Genomic DNA, 23,040 nt, shown 5'->3' on the forward strand with positions numbered 1-23,040 from the left:
TCAAAAGTTATGACTGATTCTTTTGGACTGTTCGACAGCACTGGACGGGTTCGAGTGTGGTCCTTCTCTGTAATCTTCTTCTTCTTTGTTCTTGTCATCCTCCTTGGTGAACCTGAGCAATAATAACATGCACGACTTAGGCAGTATATAATTCTCATTAATATTAAAATGAATTTCACAAAGTAGCGCATTCACATCTTGTTGTAGTTTCTTAGCTCGGCTACGTGTAATTGGTCTAATGTTCACTTGTTCTCTTGCTTGGTTGATATCTTCCACATCATGTTCTTGGTTTATATCTTGTTTAGTTGAGATGGCCTCATCATCCTCCCCCTCTTGAAAAGGAGTCGTCCTCGACTCTGATTCTTCCATGCCAAAGTATGGTGTTAGGTCAGCAACATTGAATGTTGTGCTAACACTATAGTCATCAGGGAGCTCAATCTTGTATGCATTATCATTTATTATTTCTAGTACTCTGAATGGTCCATCTCCTCTTGGCATCAATTTTGATTTACGTCTCTCTGGAAAGTGTTCCTTGTGAAGGTGTACCCAAATGAAATCTCTTGGTTCGAATGTCACCTTCTTACGATGCTTGTTCGCCCATTCAGCGTAGTACTTGGTCTTCTTCTCTATTGCTTCTTTTGTCTTCTTATGTATCTCCTTTACATATGCAGCACACTTGGAGGCTTCCATGTTACACCTGTCCTGCAATGGTAATGACAACAAATCTATGGGAGCAAGCGGTTTGAATCCATATACAACTTCAAATGGATACATATGAGTGGTAGAATGTACTGCCCTGTTATATGCAAACTCCAAATGTGGCAAGCAATCTTCCCACTCTTTCAAGTTCTTCTTGATCATGGTACGCAGCAGCATAGAAAGTGTTCTATTTACCACCTCAGTTTGTCCATCTGTTTGTGGGTGACAAGTTGTAGAAAACAGCAACCTTGCTCCAAGTTTTGCCCACAATGTCTTCCAAAAGTAACTCAAGAACTTTGTATCTCGATCTGAAACAATGGTCCTGGGCATCCCGTGCAATCTCACAATTTCTCTGAAAAACAAAGATGCTATGTGGGAAGCATCATCGTTTTTATGACAAGGTATAAAATGTGCCATTTTTGAGAATCTATCAACAACAACAAAAATAGAGTCTCTCCCCCTCTTAGTCCTTGGTAAACCTAAAATAAAGTCCATACTAATATCTTCCCAAGGAACTTTAGGAATAGGCAATGGAGTGTATAAACAATGGGGGTTCAGTTTTGACTTAGCTTTGTGGCATGTGATGCATCGCTGCACAAGTCTCTCAACATCTCTTCCCATCTTTGGCCAATAGAAATGGTCAGCCAGCAGCTCATAGGTCTTTTTCCAACCAAAATGACCCATTAGTCCACCTGCATGTGATTCCTGTAACAACAAGAGTCTAACAGAACAATTTGGCACACATATTTTGTTAGCTCTAAATAAAAATCCATCATGAATATGATATTTTTCCCATCCTTTTGCAGCTGTACATTCGGCATATGGTTCTACAAACTCATGATCATTATGATATAAATCTTTCAAACCCTCTAGTCCCGGCACCTTTACCTCAAGTTGGTTCAACAAAACAATTCTTCGCGACAATGCATCAACAACAAGGTTATCCTTACCTTTCTTATATTTCACCACAAAAGGAAAAGTTTCAATGAATTCGACCCACTTGGCATGCCGACGGTTCAGTTTGGCTTGGCCTTTCAAGTACTTCAATGCTTCATGATCTTAATGGATAACAAATTCTTTTGGCCATAAATAATGTTGCCAAGTTTCAAGTACTCTTACCAAAGCGTACAACTCCTTGTAATACACGGAGTAGTTCAGTTGTGCTCCTCCCAACTTTTCACTAAGATATGCAACCGGTTTTCCATCTTGCATGAGCACACCTCCAATTCCAATTCCACTTGCATCACATTCAACCTCAAAGGTTTTTGTGAAATCCGGCAACACAAGTAGAGGCGCTTCCGTCAACCTTTTCTTCAATTCTTGAAAAGTAATCTCTTGTGGCCCATGCCAATTGAAGGCAACACCTTTCTTTGTCAATTCATTCAATGGAGCAGCTATGGTGCTGAAATCTTTTACAAATCTCTCACGCCAATTGAAGGCAACACCTTTCTTTGTCAATTCATTCAATGGAGCAGCTATGGTGCTGAAATCTTTTACAAATCTCCTTTAAAAACCAGCGAGTCCATGAAAACTTCTTACCTGATTTACATTCTCAGGGGTCGGCCATTCCTTTATTGCTTTAATCTTGGATTTATCCACTTGAATTCCCTATCCAGAGACAACAAAACCAAAAAACACAACTTGATCTGTGCAAAAGGTGCACTTCTCAAGGTTAGCAAACAATTTTTCTTTTCTAAGTACATCCAAAACTTGTTGTACATGTTCTGCATGTTCCTCCAATGTCTTGCTGTAAATAAGGATATCATCAAAGTAAACCACAACAAATTTTCCAATGAAAGCTCTTAAGACATGGTTCATCAATCTCATGAAAGTACTAGGAGCATTAGTCAAACCGAAAGGCATAACTAACCATTCATACAGCCCAAACTTTGTTTTGAAAGCAGTTTTCCATTCATCTCCAATCCTCATTCTAATTTGATGGTAACCACTTCGCAAATCAATTTTAGAAAAAATGATAGAACCACTCAATTCATCAAGCATATCATCTAGCCTAGGAATAGGATGACGATAACGAATAGTGATATTATTGATGGCTCTAAAATCAACACACATTCGCCATGATCCATCTTTTTTTGGCACCAAAATAACAGGAACAGCACAAGGACTTAAACTTTCACGCACATAACCTTTGTCTAAAAGTGCTTGTACTTGCCTTTGAATTTCCTTTGTTTCTTCAGGATTGGTGCGGTATGGTGGACGATTGGGTAATGCTGCTCCAGGTTTGAGATCAATTTGATGTTCAATGCCTCGTAATGGGGGCAGCCCTGCTGGTATTTCCTCTGGAAAAACATCCTTGTAGTCCTGCAAAAGATGTGAAATAACACTAGGAAGAGAGGTGATATCATTAGGTGAAATTAAAACATCCTTGCACACAAGTACAAAGAGCACTTGATTTGGGTTTTTCCTTACTTCTCTCAGTTCGGATTTAGTGGCTAGCATAACTAGGTGCTCTCCCTCTCTCTTTTTATCACTCAAATTTGGCTTGTGGCACTCACTCACCGAATTGTGGATGGCACTCAATTTGTTTCGCTCTTCTCCTCCTTTACTTGCTGGACTAATTTCAGGTTCCTTTTGTAGATACTCAGCCATGATTTGTTGAGGTGTCATAGGCTTGAGTACAAACTTTTTTCCTTTCAAATCTAGTGTGTACTGATTTGTTCTCCCACAATGTTGGGTATATCGATCATATTGCCAAAGCCTTCCAAGTAGCATGTGACACACTGTCATGGGTGCCACATCACACTCCACTGTGTCAACATATTCACCAATTTTGAATGGAACTTTTAACTTATATCCAATCTTGATATCTCCTGAATCATTCAACCGTTGCACATGGTATGGATGAGAATGTCGCTGCAATTTCAAACCAAGTTTGTCAACCATCTCATGACTAGCAAGATTATGGTAGCTTCCACCATCAATGATCACCTTTACTACTTTATCTTGCACTTTAGCTCGGGCTTGAAAAAGATTATGCCACTGTCCAATTTCAGCTTCCTTCATCTGAACACTCAAGATTTGAGCAACCACAAGGGAAGCACCTTGCTCAAATTCACATCTAGTATGTTCCTCGTCTCCATGGGCTTCATCAACATTCTCTTCCTCTACATCCTCTTCACTAGCTGATTCATACTCTCCATTATCATTCACAATGACCACACGATTTTTCAGACACTCCTTGATTACATGCCCACGGCCTCCACACTTGAAGCACTGAATACCACTAGATTTTGCTGTAGAAGCCATTGAGGTAGATGATGATATTGCAGGTTTGCTTTTCTCATTTTGAACAGACAAATCCTTCCCACTGGAAGCACCATAAGCACTAGAACGTAACCCACTGCTTGAGTTGGAGATTGCACCTCGATTTGCATTGAATCTTGGGGTAAATTTACCTCCATTTGGATTACCCTTGGTACTGAATGTACCTCTATTGCTCTTCATGTCTTGCTGCAATTGACGCTCAGCTTTGCTTGCTTGATGTACCAAATCAATAAGATGGCAATATGGTTGAAACTCAACAATGCACTGAATATTGCGATGCAGCCCAGCCATGAAACGTGCAATGGTTTGCTCTTCATCTTCATACACATTGACTCTAATCATTGTCTTCTCCATCTCTTTATAATACTCTTCAACTGAGAAACTTCTTTGCTTCAAATTCTGCAATTTATCAAAAAGATCACGCCGATAGTGCTTCGGCACAAAACGAATTCTCATCTCATGCTTCATTTCTTCCCAAGTAGTAATAGGAGGTTCCCCATCTTCTTCACGATCACAGAGAAGTTGTTCCCACCAGATCAGAGCATATCCATCAGACTCTAGAGATGCCATTGCCAACTTCTTCTCTTCGTTATAATTATGCAAGCGAAAGATTTTATCCACCTTCAACTCCCAAGTGAAATAAGCTTCAGGATCAGATCCTCCCTCAAATTTTGGCATGGTAAATTTCAGTTTACCCAACCTCTCTTCATGGTTACCTCTTCTATGAGGTCGGCGACCAAAAAGATTTTGTAAATGGCTATTATCATCCACATCTTCAGAATCATCACTCTCATCATGTCTTCTACCTTGTCCCCTTCCTCTACCATGTGCAGCGCCTCGGTTCCTCCTTCCATGTTCTCTTCTTCTCCTAGCAGCAGCTCCTGCACTTTCCTCCCCATCGTCACCAAGGTTGCTTGCGCCATCTTGAGGTTGGCGACGTCCTCTGATTTCAGCCATAAGAGCCTGAAAATCTTGTGCCAACCTGTCATGTCTTTCTTCCATGCCTTGCCTCAACTCATTAAATTGTGCCATGGTTACACAATCCTCAATCTCAGGTGAACGAGACATCTTCCTGCACAAGTGAGTGCAAAGCAACAATATATGTGGAATAGGGTAAATATATGTGGAGATTCACAACCTCACTTCTCTTACCAACCGAAGCTCTTGTGAATTCCCTGCGGATTACAAAGATACAAAATGTGTGGTGGTAACAAGAAAGTGATGGTTAGGCGAATACAAGACCAAGGTACTGATTACGATGGCTTTTATGTGGAGCTTGGTGGGGAGTATTACCAAGGAAAGCAATCTGAATTCTAGTTGTTGTAAAGTTAAATAGCAATCCAAACTACAGATCCAATGCCTAGTGCTGATCACAAGATATGAGTGATGTAACGGATGCAACACACACACACAAAAGAAATTTCAGACTTGATGCAAACAAGGATTATGCTAGGGATGAATCGTTCACAAGGAATCTCCTAGCAAAAATTGCACCAAAGGAAGATAGCAAATTGGTTACACAACTTGAAATGAAAAAAATTCAGCAATTGTGCATACCAACAATCTGATCTCCCTCTTTTCTTTTCCAACTTTTTCAGCACAACAATTTTTTTTTGCTACAACTTTTCTTTCCTCTTTTTTTGACTCTTTTTTTAACAATACTAAGACAAGATCAAATATAATACTTGCAAAAATTAAAGGTAGAAACACATGTAACCAACAGCTATATATGTAGATAGGATAAAAGTTTACGCAAAGGATAGAAGTGGTTTACTCATTTTTTTGGGGATTTTTCAGAGATATGAAAGGCACAAAAGGACACGCAAAGGATGATATGATCAGCAACTAAACAAAGACTCTAATGGACTAAAACTTAACCAAACTCACTAGATATACAGATTGAGATAAAAGGCTATGACATAATTTTTTTTGGCTTTATGGTGGAAAGGATGAAGACAAAAATATATGTAGCTAAGGGTAAAGAATCCTACCGTGGCAATGAAAGCTCTGATACCAGATGATGAGTCTCGGCATCCCGATCTTCACGACGTAGGATCTTGTTCTTGATAACTAGCTATAGAACAACCGGATAACTTGCTGCAAGCAGCGTTAACTAGTGCAACCTGGCAAATAAAACTCAAAGCCAACCACTGTCTTTAACCGGCAACCTGAATCGAGGATTCGCCCAACCACAATCTCAAAGAACCAACCAACACAACCTACAATCAATCAAGACAAACCTTGAAGGGAGTAGGATGTAACACCCTAATCTAAATTTCAGTATTTAATAATAAATTTAATTGTTTTATTTAATTTTCTAGGATTTAATTTGTTTAGCCTTGCATTTATAATTTATTTTTTCTTCATAAAGTAATTAAAATTTATGTTAGGTTCAACTTGTTGTGCATTCATGCTGGTGGATATTTTTAATTGGTTGAGTGCATAGGGTTTGAATTCAAATTTGGTTTGAATTCAATTAGATTTGAGTGTGGTTTGAGTTTGTTTGAAAAAGAAGAAAGAAAAAGAAAAGAAAGAAACCCAAACCCAGTATCCAGCCCAAAACCCCAAACCAGTCCGGCCCAACCCCTTCCACACGGGCCTAGCTTTCCCTCTCCCTCTCCTTTCCCTGCGGCCCAGCGCGGCCCAGCTCCCCAATTCTTTCTCTCCCGCACCGGCCCACGCGCAGCGGCCCAGCTCCTTCTCTCAGCGCGCTCGGCCGAGTCCCCGTCTCCGCCGCTGACCAGCCTGGCCCACCTGGCAGCTTCTTCTCCCCCGTAGCGCCATCACGCCCGAGATCCCCGCCCGAGATCCCCGGCGAACCTTCCTTTCCGAGCCCACGCCGAGATCCTCGGCCAGCCTCCTTAAACCACCCCGCGACCCCCTGCGCCCTCACCCTCCCCGCTAGCGCCGCCCCAAACCCCGGTACCACCCCCGTGACCACCGCGCTGGAGCAGAGCCCCGCGCCGCCGTAGCCTCGCTGCTCCGCCACGCCCCACCCTTCCTAGAGCCACGCAGCAGCCTCGCCCTGTGCCTAGGTACTTCCCCGAGCCCGCGGCCCTCTGCTCCGACCTCTGCAGCGTCGGGATTTCCTCGGAGTGCCGCCGCAGGTAATTGACCCGCCGCTCGATTTCTCGCCGCCGGCGACCCGTGAGCCCCCCTGACCCCTTGTTCGGCTTCGCAGCGCGACCACACGGGGACCAGTGGAGATCCGGAGCCCAGAGACGCCCTCCTTCGACCCCTCACCGAGCTCCGCCGTGCGCCGCCGCAGGATCTCACCGCCGGCGCTGCTGCGTCACGCCCCCGCCTGTTCCAAGCCTCGGTGAGCACCGTACCGTCATCCTCCTTCTTTTGCGCTATGAGTCGAGGACCATAGCGTACCCCTGCGGCCGGAACACCACACACCGGCGAGCGCCACCGCGCAAAGCCGCCCCTGCTGCCGCGCACACCATCCCGGGCTCCGTTTCCCGAACCTGAGTGCACAGGTGGATCACGCATGCTGTATAGATCATGCCTGACCCAAATCCCGGTCGAAACGACCCTCGGAGCGTCGAGGTCGCCAACTCCGGCGAGCTCCAGCGCGACGCCGCCGCACAGACCCGCCGCCGCCGGTGCGCACGCCGCCACGGACCTCCCCGAGGCCCGCAAAGGCCCCAGGTGGACTACGCATGTCGCGTAGTCCCTTCCCGACCCAAACCCCGCTCGAATCAGCCCCGGGAACACCATGTTGGTGAAGTCCGGTAACAGCACCGCCATTTGCCGCCGTAGAAGCTCGTCGGCGCGACCCAGCGCCGCCGCCCCACGCGCCCGAGCAATCCTGGCCGCAGGATCCAGATCGGACGGGCCGAGTCAACCCGAGCCCGAGTCAAATATACTACATAACGGCCAGCGCTGCTACTTTTTCATATAAGTCCCTCGGTTTCTTGGTAATCAACCCGCGGTTCTGGTAGTTCAAAAACAATTAGAATTTGGTCCTGTTTTTATCACCTAAACCCCTGCACTTTTCCCTTTTAGAACCCGCAGTCCAGCCCCTGACTTTTTGCGCGTTAGCCCCTGAGTCTATGGGTTAATTATGTATAGGTCCCTGGTTTTTGCAGAAAACCCCAGAAACTCTATTTTTCTTACAGTTAAGCCCCTGGATCTTGTTTTAGGCCTAGTTTTCGCGTTCTAGCTCCGTTTTAGGAGTTCTTTATGTCCACGAGATCGTTGTAACGCGCAGAATAGTTCTAGCTTAGTTTTATTTGTTGTTTGTATGTATTGTTGTACTGTTTCTTAGTTTTTTTCCTATGTTTGCATGTATGTGTATGTGCTGGACTTGTTTTGGCGTTGCGATCGTGAGTAGACGTTGATCCTTCGGAGGAGTACTAGTACCCGAAGCAGCCACCATCTTCAGAGCAGTTTGAGTAGTAGGAGAACTTTGAGGAAGGCAAGTATAACATGGACAACACCTATCACTTTAAATACATTTTCATACTGCATTTTAATACTATATGCCTATAAGGACTCTCCTAGCCACTTTATATCCTTTATATATCCCTTGGGTTGCATTTTGGTTAGTTGTGCTAGGTACCGCGCTATAACACACTTGGTCCTTTTTAATTAATTTGATTAATGGTATATGCAACTTAATTCTGGGAGTGGCCCATTTGAGTGGCTCACGTCTCGTTAAAATGAGTTTTTCTAGAAACATGGTTTAGGGGGCCAGCATGGTGCTTAGTGCTGGGTTGGCCACACTCGATAAGGACCGGTTCATAGAGCGACAACCTGGGAAAATAGCGCTACCACAAGACTGGAATGGGACGGTCTTGGCTTACTAATTAGGTCATTTTGGGTCGGGAGTAACTTACCGACGGGGCAAGAGGGGGGTCGAGCTTCAATGGTCCCTGTGCTACGAGGCTTGGTCTATGTTATCTTGTACCCCCTCGAGGTTTGCCCCATCGTTGCATTGCCTGAATCCTTAGCGGTTACCCCTTACCAACGTGGTCCTTTGTAACGGCCTCGTAGTGAGTTTGCTAGTCATCTCACCTAAGGAAGTGTGATGAACAACTAGCGTAGCTCACAACTTGTGGGTAAAGATGTGCAACCTCTGCAGAGTGTAAAACTGGTATACTAGCCGTGCTCACGGTCATGAGCGGCCCAGATCCTCCTTTTGATTAGTGGGGTTATCTTCCTTTGGTTAGGAGGGTTTCCCCGGGTGGTTGGTTTGGTTTGGTTCTCAGTAGTATCATAATTTAATTTTGATTAATTACTATGTAATTGGGTTTATGGTAATTCATCAACTTGTAGTAAATAGCTTTAATAAAACTTTGCCAAGACTTAAAAGCTAAGCAGTTGAGTCAGCCAACTTTAGAGCCTCATAGTTTGTGTTATACTTGTTGAGTACAAGTTGGGTACTCACTCTTGCCTACTCTACTCTTTTTTCTCTTGGGGATACTCTACTGCTGCTCAGTTCCTGCCGACGCGAGGGTGTTCACTCAGAGCTACCAGGAGTACGAGGACTTCTAGGCGTTCGTCTCCCAGTCGACATCCCTGTGGCGCCCTGCTTCCGAGAGTTTCTTCATATTTGTATTTTACGCTTCCGCTGTATCAGACATTTTGTCATTAATGTAATAAATAACGTTCGTATATGCTATATTATATCTTTTTACGTGATATGTGCTGTGATATATTGTTCATTCTGTTGTATATACATGTGACTTGATCCTGGCACGTATATGATTGCTCAGTTTATGTCCTTTTATAAACCGGGTGTTCTAGAAAGGTATCAGAGCCGACTCTCGTGGTTTCACGGGCACGTACGGGTGTAAGTGCGGAGGCATGAGCACGGGCACGTGGGAGCGCAGATGCCATCGGCATGTGCACGGGCGCATGGCGGGTCAGTGCGCGGGCATCTGGGATGCGCCGTTGGCACTGGACACACGGACTTGGCACAGGGACCGTTGGCACTGGACGCACGGACGTGGCACATGGGCTGCTGGCACTGGACGTACGGGACGTGGCCAAGGGAGGACGTTCCTGGCTTGGGATTGACCGACGAGGACGTCGGTCTCTTAAGGGGGTGAGCTTGTGACACCCCGGCCCAGGGCTTAATAGGATTAATAGGATACTCATACCAACAAGTTGCAACTTCTTTTGCGGAAGCCGGTCTCCAAAGAACTCCGAGGTTAAGCGTGCTTGGCCCGGAGAAATTTTGAGGATGGGTGACCGACCGGGACGTTCTTCCCGGGTGCGCACGAGTGAGGACAAAGTGTGCAGAAAAGACTAGTGTTGGTCTGTGAGGACAGTCTATGTCCTAGAAAGCAGCCAGATGTAAGCGGGCCCGGCCTCGGGGAGGCGGGACGTTACAGAGTGGTATTAGAGCTATATCGACTGTAGGACGAAAGCCTAAATAGAACTAGTCGGGTTTTAGGTCTTCTTCTCTCTAAGCCTTGTCTGCTGAAACTATTTTGCTATTATATTCCTTGAATTCTAAGATTTTTACTCGTCTTACCTTGATTTTTCTCTATAGAATTAGTTTCCATAGCTTTGGCCCTGAAGTATCTTACCGACCCTTTTCAGTCTAGGATTCCCTGACCTCAGCACGATAGACCATTCTGCGACGCGTTGTGTTAGTCGAGTCGTGTGCTAAACTCGACTAAAGTGTAAAATTGGTATGCTTGTTATTATGCAAATGTTTGATTTGGATTTTGGTTGATTGCATAGCTTAGTAGTAAAATTTGTTTAATAAAAATCATTCTTAAGTTAAAGTTAATTAATTAATAAAATGAGTTAGATCGTTGGGGGTGAAACCATCCACTCTATCCTCTCCACCTTATCATGCCTTGGGCTTCTGTCTTGCTTGTTGAGGAGAAGGATAGTACGAAGAGGATGTGATATCCAGGGATTCACCGACGAGGACGTCGGTTTCTGTAAGGGGGTAGGGATGTGACACCCCGGCCTACAGATAGTACAGGAGGATTTGAGGATCTCTCAGACGAGGCAGAAGTGTTAGGCTATAGTTCCTTTTTTTCCGGATTTATGTAACACCTATCTGGAGTTAGCAGCAATGATGCATGGGCAGTGTTGTCTAAATAAGATAGAACCTTACATAGTGGGGTTTTCTCTCTTCCTTGACCTTACCAATCCGTGTTTCCTCTTTACCCCAGCTTAGATGTCAACAGAACAAAAAGACCTTGGAGACAGTGCAATGGGTGATGGTGTTAATGCAACAGTTTCCGTGGAGCAGCCGATAACGGTACAAGATCAGTCTTCGCAAACAACATACCACCCGAAGAATGGTGAGAAAGCTTGTCCGTGTTGCCAATTCTATGGCGTTCCTTGTCGTCATGTTCGTGCGACTAAAGATGAAGCCACAACTAGGAGGAACCAGAGGTTGTTCTCCAGTACAAAGAGAAAGAGGTCTCATCAAGAGCAGCTAGTAGAGGATTCCCTTTTCCTTGACTCCCCATCAGTCGATGAGCTACAGACCATCCAGAAGAGAAAGGGTCCTGAGTGCTCTAGAGATACACAGGTCAAGAACCAAGCACTCTATGATTATGTTGATGGGTTGACTATCACTATGAATGTGATTCAGTCACGCGGCCGCAAGGAGTCCAAAAAGCAAGCAGCAGACATGATGCAAGATGGGATGTTAAGTTCACAGGGAGGTCAACCAAGTAGCTCCATTCACCGCCGCCGCATATGCTACCAATGCAGGCAAGAAGGTCATTATGCCAAAAGTTGTCCACAAAAGCGCCTGTCATAGGTAGCACCAGTCCAGGACCTTTCACCAATCCCATGTACCAGTGGTGACGAGACCCGCCTTATCTCCGGGAACTGCTCCAAGCAGAGTGCCCAGAATGATCAGGATCAGCAGCAGGTGATACCAGGTATCCGTAGAGCTTAATCCAATCCTTGTTTCTCTTTGCTAGCCATCCCAGAATCTCAGGACGAGATTCCTGTAAGGGGGTAGGATTTGTAACACCCTAATCTAAATTTCAGTATTTAATAATAAATCTAATTGTTTTATTTAATTTTCTAGGATTTAATTTGTTTAGCCTTGCATTTATAATTTATTTTTGCTTCATAAAGTAATTAAAATTTATGTTAGGTTTAACTTGTTGTGCATTCATGCTGGTGCATATTTTTAATTGGTTGAGTGCATAGGGTTTGAATTCAAATATGGTTTGAATTCAATTAGATTTGAGTGTGGTTTGAGTTTGTTTGAAAAAGAAGAAAGAAAAAGAAAAGAAAGAAACCCAAACCCAGTATCCAGCCCAAAACCCTAAACCAGTCCGGCCCAACCCCTTCCACGCGGGCCCAGCTTTCCCTCTCCCTCTCCTTTCCCGGCGGCCCAGCGCGGCCCAGCTCCCCAATCCTTTCCCTCCCGCACCGGCCCACGCGCAGCAGCCCAGCTCCTTCTCTCAGCGCGCTCGCCCGCGTCCCCATCTCCGCCGCTGACTAGCCTGGCCCACCTGGCAGCTTCTTCTCCCCCGCAGCGCAACGCCCGTGCCATCACGCCCGAGATCCCCGGCCACGATCCCCGGCGAACCTTCCTTTCCGAGCCCACGCCGAGATCCTCGGCCAGCCCCTTTTAACCACCCCGCGACCCCCTGCGCCCTCACCATCCCCGCTAGAGCCGCCCCAAACCCCATTACCACCCCCGCGTCCTCCCCAACGGAGCAGAGCCCCGCGCCGCCGTGGCCTCGCTGCTCCGCCATGCCCTAGCCTTCCTAGAGCCACGCAGCAGCCTCGCCTCGTGCCCAGGCACTTCCCCGAGCCCGCGGCCCTCTGCTCTGACCTCTGCACCGGCCGAGATTTCCCCGGAGCACCGCCGCAGGTAATTGACCCGCCGCTCGATTTCTCGCCGCCGGTGACCCCTGAGCCCCCCGGACCCCTTGTTCGGCTTCGCAGCGCGACCACGCGGGGACCAGTGGAGATCCGGAGCCTGGAGATGCCCTCCTTCGACCCCTCACCGAGCTCCGCCGTGCGCCGCCGCAGGATCTCGCCGCCGGGGCCGCTGCATCATGCCCCCGCCCGTTCCAAGCCTCGGTGAGCACCGTACCGTCGTCCTCCTTCTTTTGCGCTAGGAGTCGAGGACCATAGCGTACCCCTGCGGCCGGAACACCACACACCGGCGAGCGCCACTGTGCAAAGCCGCCCCTGCTTCCACGCACACCATCCCGGGCTCCGTTTCCTCAACCTGAGCGCACAGGTGGATCACACATGCTGTATAGATCACGCCTTACCCAAATCCCGGTCGAAACGACCCTCGGAGCATCGAGTTCGCGAACTCCGGCAAGCTCCAGCGCGACGCCGCCACACAGACCCACCGCCGTCGGTGCGCACGCCGCCACGGACCTCTCCGAGGCCCGCAAAGGCCCCAGGTGGACTACGCATGTCGCGTAGTCCCTTCCCGACCCAAACCCCGCTCGAATCAGCCCCGGGAACACCGTGTTGGTGAAGTCCGGTGACAGCGCCGCCGTTTGCCGCCGTAGAAGCTCGTCGGCGCGACCCAGCACCGCCGCCCCACGAGCCCAAGCAATCCTGGCCGCAGGATCCAGATCGGACGGGCCGAGTCAACCCGAGCCCGAGTCAAATATACTAGATAACGGCCAGCACTACTACTTTTTCATATAAGTCCCTCGGTCTCTTGGTAATCAACCCGCGGTTCTGGTAGTTCAAAAACAATTAGAATTAGGTCCTGTTTTTATCACCTAAACCCCTGCACTTTTCCCTTTTAGAACTCGCAGTCCAGCCCCTGACTTTTTGCGCATTAGCCCCTGAGTCTATGGGTTAATTATGTATAGGTCCCTGGTTTTTGCAGAAAACCCCCAGAAACTTTGTTTTTCTTACAGTTAAGCTCCTGGATCTTGTTTTAGACCTAGTTTTCGCGTTCTAGCTCCATTTTAGGTGTTCTTTGTGTCCACGATATCATTGTAACGCGTAGAATAGTTCTAGCTTAGTTTTATTTACTGTTTGTATGTATTGTTGTACTGTTTCTTAGTTTTTGCCTATGTTTGCATGTATGTGTATGTGCTGGACTTGTTTTGGCGTTGCGATCGTGAGTAGATGTTGATCCTTCGGAGGAGTACTAGTACACGGAGCAGCCACCATCTTCAGAGTAGTTTGAGCAGCAGGAGAACTTTGAGGAAGGCAAGTATAACATGAACAACACCTATCACTTTAAATACATTTTCATACTGCATTTTAATACTGTATGCCTATAAGGACTCTCCTAGCCACTTTATATCCTTTATATATCCCTTGGGTTGCATTTTGATTAGTTGTGCTAGGTGCCGTGCTATAACACACTTGGTCCTTTTTAATTAATTTGATTAATGGTATATGCAACTTAATTCTGGGAGTGGCCCGTTTGAGTGGCTCACGTCTCGTTAAAATGAGTTTTTCTAGAAACATGGTTTAGGGGGCCAGCACGATGCTTAGTGCTGGGTTGGCCACTCTCCATAAGGACCGGTTCATAGAGCGATAACCTGGGACAACAGCGCTACCACAAGACTGGAATGGGACGGTCTTGGCTTACTAATTAGGTCATTTTGGTTCGGGAGTAACTTACCGACGGGGCAAGAGGGGGGTCGAGCTTCAATGGTCCCTGCGCTATGAGGCTTGGTCTGTGTTATCTTGTACCCCCTCGAGGTGGGCCCCATCGTTGTATTGCCTGAATCCTTAGCGGTTACCCCTTACCAACGTGGTCCTTTGTAACGGCCTCGTAGTGAGTTTGCTAGTCATCTCACCTAAGAAAGTGTGATGAACAACTAGCGTAGCTCACGACTTGTGGGTAAAGATGTGCAACATCTGCAGAGTGTAAAACTGGTATACTAGCCGTGCTCTTGGTCATGAGCGGTCCAGATCCTCCTTTTGATTAGTGGGGTTATCTTCCTTTGGTTAGGAGGGTTTCCCCGGGTGGTTGGTTTGGTTTGGTTCTCAGTAGTATCATAATTTAATTTTGATTAATTACTATGTAACTAGGTTTATGGTAATTCATCAACTTGTAGTAAATAGCTTTAATAAAACTTTGCCAAGACTTAAAAGCTAATGCAGTTGAGTCAGCCAACTTTAGAGCCTCATAGTTTGTGTTATACTTGTTGAGTACAAGTTGTATACTCACTCTTGCCTACTCTACTCTTTTTCCTCTTGGGGATACTCTACTGCTGCTCAATTCCTGCCGACGCAAGGGAGTTCACTCAGAGCTACCAGGAGTACGAGGACTTCTAGGCATTCGTCTCCTAGTCGACGTTCCTGTGGCGCCCTGCTTCCGAGAGTTTCTTCATATATGTATTTTATGGTTCCGCTGTATCAGACATTTTGTCATTAATGTAATAAATAACATTCGTATATGCTTTATTATATCTTTTTACGTGATATGTGCTGTGATATATTGTTCATTTTGTTGTATATACGTGTGACTTGATCCTGGCACGTATATGATTGCTCGGTTTATGTCCTTTTATAAACCGGGTGTTACATAGGAGCACCAATTGGGAGTGGATGAAGCCGCCGCTTCTGCAATCCCACGAAGGAAATCACAAGAGCAACGGGGAAGATATCACTCTCTAAATTTGTTAGCACACAGCTGAACAAAAGGGGTTCTATTTCATTATCAAAATCTTGATTCATCTCTGAGATACATGGAGTACTTATACAAGGAACAACCCTCTTTGTTGGGTATGAATGAGTCTTGGAGTTTCTGGAGTTATGGTAATTCAAAAGTCACCACGAACTAAAATCCCGAGGAGCCTCGCGTGGCTGTTGGTCTTCTATGCAGTCTCCACTAAATTGGCCATAACTCCTTATTGGGAAGTCTAAATGATATAAGGTTTGTTGTGTTGGAAAGCTAACGTGATAAACTTTCCAACCATGTGCAGCATGAAGCACAAAACTTTATAAAATGGTACAGTTTTGCATGGGAAGTTGCACATCTGGCAGACTGTTGATATTCTGACCAGTCTTCACTAAAGTACTCAGATCTCATTACTGGATAATCAAAAGTACTCGGCAAGTATGCCATTGGAAAGTAGACTTGAAAAGATTTCGAAAAATGTACTCATTGACCACCATAGCTTTTGGGAATCAAAAGTTATGACTAATTCTTTCGGACTGTTCTGCAGCACTCGACGGGTTCAAGTGTGGTCCTTCTCTGTAATCTTCTTCTTCTGTGTTCTTGTCATCCTCCTTGGTGAACCTGAGCAATAACAACTTGCACGACTTAAGCAGTATATAATTCTCATTAATATTAAAATGAATTTCACAAAGTAGCACGTTCACCTCTTGTTGTAGTTTCTTAGCTCGGCTACGTATAATTGGTCCAATGTTCACTTGTTCTCTTGCTTGGTTGATATCTTCCACATCATGTGATTGGTTTATATCTTGTTTAGTTGAGATGGCCCCATCATACATAAGCGAGATACTCGCTGCTACCAAATAGCTATCACTCAACAGGGACTCGATGCCCTTAAAAATGTCGAGCCAGTCGTCGGTAAAACCATCCGGTGACGTGGGCACCAGGACCATCCAACTACAAGAAGGAGATGACTCCAAGACTGCTATCATCGAAGCTGGCTTGAGCGACAAATAGGAACTCGAGCTCGTCAACTTCCTTAGGGCCAACCGAGACGTATTCGCGTGGAAACTAGTGGATATGCCAGGGGTGCCCAAGGAGTTGAACGAGCATGCACTAAAGGTCGACTCCAAAGCCATACCAAAGAAGCAACGACTACGGCATTTCTCCCCGGACAAGCCAGAAGCCATCAAGAAGGAGCTGGCAAAACTACTCGTAGAAGGGTTCATCAAAGAGGTTTACCACCCCGAGTGGTCGGCCAACCCTGCACTTGTCTAAAAAAGAACAACAACGAGTGGAGGATGTGTGTTGACTACACTGATATGAACAAGCACTGCCCAAAGGATCCTTTCGGGCTACCTCGTATTGATCAAATAATCGACTCAACAGCAGGATGTGTCCTACTATCCTTCCTCGACTACTATTCAGGCTATCACCAGATTGCCCTAAAACAAGAAAACCAAATCAAAACGGCATTCATCATCCCATACGGGGCATACACCTACAAGACCATGTCTTTTGGGTTAAAGAACGCTGGTGCTACCTACCAGCGTGCGATAAAGCTATGTTTCGCTGATCAGCTACATCGCAATGTTGAAGCATACGTTTATGACGTCGTTGTCAAGAACAAAAGCCAGGATCAGTTCATACCTGATCTGGAAGAAACCTTCAATAGCCTCTGAAAGCTTCGATGGAAACTTAACCCAACAAAGTGTGTCTTCGGTGTACCCTCTGGAAAACTCATCGGATTCATCATCAGTCATCGAGGAATCGAAGCCAATCCAGAGAAGATTAATGCCATCGTGGCTATGGATGCTCTAGCAACTGTCAAGGATGTCCAAAAGCTTACAGGCTACATGGCAGCTTTAAACTGGTTCTTGTCTAGACATGGTGAACGGGGCTTACCCTTCTTCAAGCTCCTCAAATGGCACGACAAGTTCGACTGAACTACAGAAGCCGCGGAAGCCCTCGAGAACCTTAAGCATCATCTCCAATCACGGACAATTCTTACAGCTCCACTACCAGGAGAGGAACTACTCCTCTACATCGCTGCGATTACCCACGTAGTTAGCACAACAATAGTTGTCGAACGCCCGGAGGAATGCCACGCCTATGGTGTCCAGAGACCAGCATACTACATCAGTGAAGTATTTTCTGAATCAAAGGTCAGGTGCCCTTCAATTCAAAAAATTCTTTATGGAATTCTAATCACCGCAAGGAAGCTTCGTCACTACTTCGACGAGTACAAAATCTCAGTTATCACTGAATTCCCATTGGCAGATATACTCCACAATTGGGATGCCACTGGAAGAATTTCAAAGTGGGCAGTAGAACTGGGAGCCTTGGAAATCAAGTTCAAGCCAAGAACAGCCATCAAGTCGCAGGAACTTGTCGACTTCTTAGCTAAATAGCAGGAAAATCAAATCCTAGCACCTCACAACGTTCCAGAGCATTGGGTAATGTACTTTGATGGCTCACTCAAGCTCGACAGAGGCGCCGTGGGAGTCTTATTCATCTCTCCCAAAGGAGAACAACTCAAGTACGTGTTCCAGATATTGTTCAAAGTCTCCAACAACGAAGCAAAATATGAGGCATTTCTACATGGGCTGTGTTGGCACTCCTTAGCCTAATGAATTACTCCGCAAGCGCACAGAGACCGATTGTAGCTTTCACCAGGTGAGTAAGCCTGGGATATCAAATCCAAGGAACGATTAGCTTCGACTAGTGGTCTGGAGCGATTCAACCGGGGGTACGAGGGTAGAGGGCTTATCCCTAGATAGAATCCTAATTACTAAGATAACTTGAGAAGCTACTGACTTGATCTGTTTCGGCGGCCTAAGCGAAGGGCTTAGAAAGGGATGAGAAGGGGCCCAACATACTTTCGGCAATCCTACTGTTATGAAAACACCCGAACGTGGTGGACTACTAGGGACGGACAAGGCTGTCACCACTTGCCGCATACCACTGCGGTGCCGTGGGTTGGAACACAACCCAAGGTAACTACCAAGCCTAAGCACCACGTCTAAACTATCGAGTCACTGACTTCCGCCTCACGCTAAGGCAAGAAGAAACCCTAAATGGACAGAACTTGCTGCCCACGCAAACAAGGGATCCCACAGATCAAAGAGAGTAACAAAGCAAGTAACTTAAGTAAAAAGTAAACTAGCGAGGAACTAGAGACAAGCGAGGAAAACATACTTGATTATAAGATTCCCCCGAGGTGGGTACAAGATGGGGTAAGGTCGAGAGAACTCGACTCCGCCCCTTTAGCTCGGCTTCCGCCCAAGCTCTCACCTCACACTCTCCCTATTCTACTAAGGATGAAACTGAATTTGTGAGGCACTCAAGCTCCCAAGGTGTGTGTTACAAGTGAGGTGAGGGGGTCCTATTTATAGTGTGCCAAGGTCGGTTCTTGACGGTTATTTCAGTTAGCGCCAGTTGTACGCAACAGAGGAGGCGGTGCTTGATCTTCACGTGAAAGCTGGACTCCAGAGGTTGCCAAGTGGGGCTGGGCAGCCTGGCCTAGGCCGGCCGGCCTGCCCTTGCCACCACGTGGCATCGCCTTTCTATGGAACGGTCCTGATCTCCTCCAGGCGTCGGTTCTTCAAGCGGTTTCCTCAACCATCATTCTTTTGGGCCGGGCGGCCTACCTCCAGCGGCCTCTCGATCCTCTGTTGCACCGACACGCTCCTCTCTGGCCGTGGATCACTTCTGGGTAGGATGTTTGCTGAACACTTGACCATGGCCCAGGTTGGCTTCTCTTTTGGATATGGGTCCAAGCCTTCCGGGTCCAAGTTGTGCATTTGTTGATATAGCCCATTGGGATGGCTTGGATTCTCCCTCTATGTGACTTCGGTAAAATCTCACAGCAAGATTCCACCGAAAGTATGCCGGTCGGCCGGATTCAGGCCTTCCGGTCCAAACAGTGTCCGTTTTGGTTCAAATTTAGATATGTCACCCCTAAGATCAAATAAACACCAAAACTTGTGGAACTCATTAGTAATAATGATTATGGTATGGTTATGGCCTACATCTCATGAAATCAGGTGGAGCGTTGGTGGTGGAAACCATCGTTATCGACCGCCAACACACCCCCACCGCCAGACTTTGGTCGCCTCCAGCAATAAGGTCGAGAAAAGAGCGAAGACTGGTTTCATGAACTCAAATTATGCATAAGATTTATTTCTTAGCTTTCTTTGCATACCTTGGATTCTTGGTGGCTAACATCTTCACTTCTGTGTATTGACCCTTAGAACTCATCACACAAATCAATGCAAGTCCCCTTTCTTGGAGTTTGGAGGGTTTTCAGATTTTCGAAATAAGGCAAACTCTAGATGCTCATGGTATATGATTCTCTCAAAGGTAATTTCTCTCTTCTGTAAGACATAGGCATATGCTAATCTTTTTCCATTTATTTTGCAGGTTCAAACAAAATGTCTCTAAGTAGTTATGCCATTAAACTACTTTGACCATTGTAACACCCGGTTTATAAAAGAACATAAACCGAGCAATCATATACGTGCCAGGATCAAGTCACACGTATATACAACAGAATGAACAGTATATCATAGCACATATCACGTAAAAAGATATAATAAAACGAATACGAATGTTATTTATTACATTAATGACAAAAATGTCTGATACAGCGGAAGCGAAGTACAAAATACGATAAAGCTCTCCGAAGCTGAAGCAGGGCGCCACAGGGACGTCGACTGGGAGACGAACACCTAGAAGTCCTCGTAGTCCTGGTAGCGCTGGACGAACTCCCTCGTGTCGGCAGGAACTGAGTAGCAGTAGCGTAGCCAAGAGAAAAAAAGTAGAGAAGAGGCAAGAGTGAGTACACAACTTGTACTCAACAAGTATAACACAAACTATGAGGCTCTAGGCTGGCTGACTCAACTGCATTAGCTTTTAAGTGTTGGCAAAATTTTATTAAAACTATTTACTACGAGTTGATGAATTACCATTAACCCAGTTGCATAGTGATTAGTCAAATTTAATTATACTACTACTGAGAACCATACCCAAAACCAAGCCACCAAGGTAACCCCGAGAAGCACCTCCCTCGTCGGAAGGAGATAACTTCACTAATCAAAAGGAGGATCTGGGCCGCTCATAACCGTGAGCACGGCTAGTATACTAGTTTTACACTCTGCAGAGGTTGCACATCTTTACCCACAAGTCGTGAGCTACGCCAGTTGTTCATCACACTTCCTTAAGTGAGATGACTAGCGACTCACTACGAGGCCGTTACAAAGAATCTCGTTGGTAAGGCGTAACCGCGAGAGATAGGTCGGCGACGATGGGGCCCACCTCCGGGGGTACAAGCACAGGAGCGCAATCCAAGCACAGACCAAGCCGGAGGAGCAGGGACCCGCAGGTAAGTTACTCCAAACCAAAAAGATCTAATTATTACGCCAAGTCTATCCCATTCTAGCCTTGTGGTAGCGCTGTTGTCCCAGGTTGTCACTCTATGAACCGGTCCTTATGGAGAGTGGCCAACCAGGCAGTAAGCACCGTGCTGGCCCCCTAAACCATGTTTCTAACAAAAGCCAATTTTAACGAGACGTGAGCCACTCAAGCCACACAGAGTGCCACTCTCAGAATTAAATTCAAGTAAACCATTAATCAAATTAATTAAAAAGGGCCAAAGTGTGTTATAGCGCAGCAACCTAGCACAACTAACCAAAATGCAACCCAAAGGATATATATAAAGGATATAAAGTGGCTAGGAAAGTCCTTAAAGGCATACAGTATTAAAATGCAGTATGAAATTGTAATTAAAAGTGATAGGTTGTTCATGTTATACTTGCCTTCCTCGTACTGCTCCTGCTGCTGCTCAAAGTGCTCAGAAGACGGCTGCTGCTCCGGGTACTGGTACTGGGGCTCCTCAGATGGATCAACGTCTACTCACGAACACATGGCCAAAACAATGCACAATAATAAGCATACAAGCAAACTCTAACAAATACTAAAGAACAGTACATCAATACATGAAAACAGCACACTAAACTAGTTTAAAACTATTCTACGCGTCACAACGATCGCGTGGACATAAAGAACGCTAAAAACGGAGCTAAAACGCGTATTCTAGGCCAAAAACAAGGTTCAGGGGCTTATTTGCAATAAAAACAGGGTTCCAGGGACTTTTCTGCTAAAACCGAGGGCTAAAACGTAAATAAACGTTAACTCCAGGGTCTATCTCATAAAAGAACCAGGGCTGGACGGCGGGTTTAAATCTGGTAAAACTCAGGGGGCTACGCGTTAAAATCAGGACCTCTGCGAAAATATTTTTGAACAAGTTCGGACTGCGGGTTGATTTCAACAGAACCGGGGGTCTCTTTAACAAAAGTACCGGCCGAACCGGTACGCGCGGTTTCTGGCCGCTGGATCTAGATCTGAGGGTCTAGATCTAATGGATCCCAGACCTAATCTGGCGCGTTGATCCAAGATCCGGCGGTCCGGGGCAAAGGGGCGCGGGGTGGCGGCGGAACGTCGCCGGAGAAACCTTCCCCGCGGCGGCGCCTCGCCGGAGAGGCCCGAAATCGGCCATCCTGGGGTCGAATCAACGGTTTATTGGGTCGGGAGGACTCCACGCAACATGCGTGATCCACTGGGAGGTTTTCCGGGGCTCAGGGAGGCTCGGCTGGGGCTCGCCATGGCGCGGGGCGGAGCTGAGTGGTGGTGCTCGCCGGCGCAGGGCGATTCGGGGTCTCTTGGGGCTACAACTACCAAATTCTAGTGCCAAAAGGAGCGGGAGGAGTTGCGGGTGCTCACCAGGCTCGGAAACGAAGGAAAGGGCCGGGCGAAGTCGATGGCGAGGCTGACCGGCGGCGGAGCGGGGACGGTGATCGCGGGCGGGGTTCGGCGGCCGTCCTCCGGGCGCCTGGACTCCGCGGGTCGGCTCGTGGGGCACCTGCGGTGGTGTCACGAGGTCAGGATGGGCTGAAAGCCACCGGCGGCGATGGAAATGCCTCGGCGGAGCTGCTTACCGGCGGTGGGCGCTCTGCTCTGGCAAGGCGGCGGCGCTAGGGTTTGCAGCGCTGCGGATTGGGGGTGGATGGTTGCAGGGGAAGGCTCGGGCCCCTATTTGTAAGGCGGCGGCCAACCTGGGCGTGCGTGCCCGGGATGGAACCTCGCCGAGATTTGCGGGCGGGGATCTCGGCCGGGCGTTGCGGGAGGAGGAGGACAGACCTGGCGAGCGGGCCCGGGCTGGCAGCGAGTGGGTGGAGCTGGCGTGTGGGGCCGGGCTGCAGCGGGAAGACGCGGGCGCTGGCGGAGCGGGCGAGTAACGCCGACAGGTGGGCCAGGGGCATCGGCGGGAGCGGCCACGAGCGCGTGGGAGAAGCTGGGCGCTGGGCTGCTGCGAGCGGGGCCCGGTGGCAGGGGCGGGGCGCGTGCTCCGCGGGCTGCTGCGCGAGCGGGAGTGCGGGGCGGGCCGGGCCGTGTGACGCGGGGCAGGCCGGGAAGCGGGCTGGCCGGGGGATTGGGCCGCGCAT

At 47.2% G+C, this 23,040-nt stretch overlaps 1 pseudogene; it reads right to left on the bottom strand.

Annotated features, from left to right (window-relative positions):
• LOC120653456 lies at positions 1-23,040 on the bottom strand (annotated as a pseudogene).

Source organism: Panicum virgatum, chromosome 1N (genome assembly GCF_016808335.1).
Source record: "Panicum virgatum strain AP13 chromosome 1N, P.virgatum_v5, whole genome shotgun sequence".
Lineage (NCBI taxonomy): Eukaryota > Viridiplantae > Streptophyta > Magnoliopsida > Poales > Poaceae > Panicum > Panicum virgatum.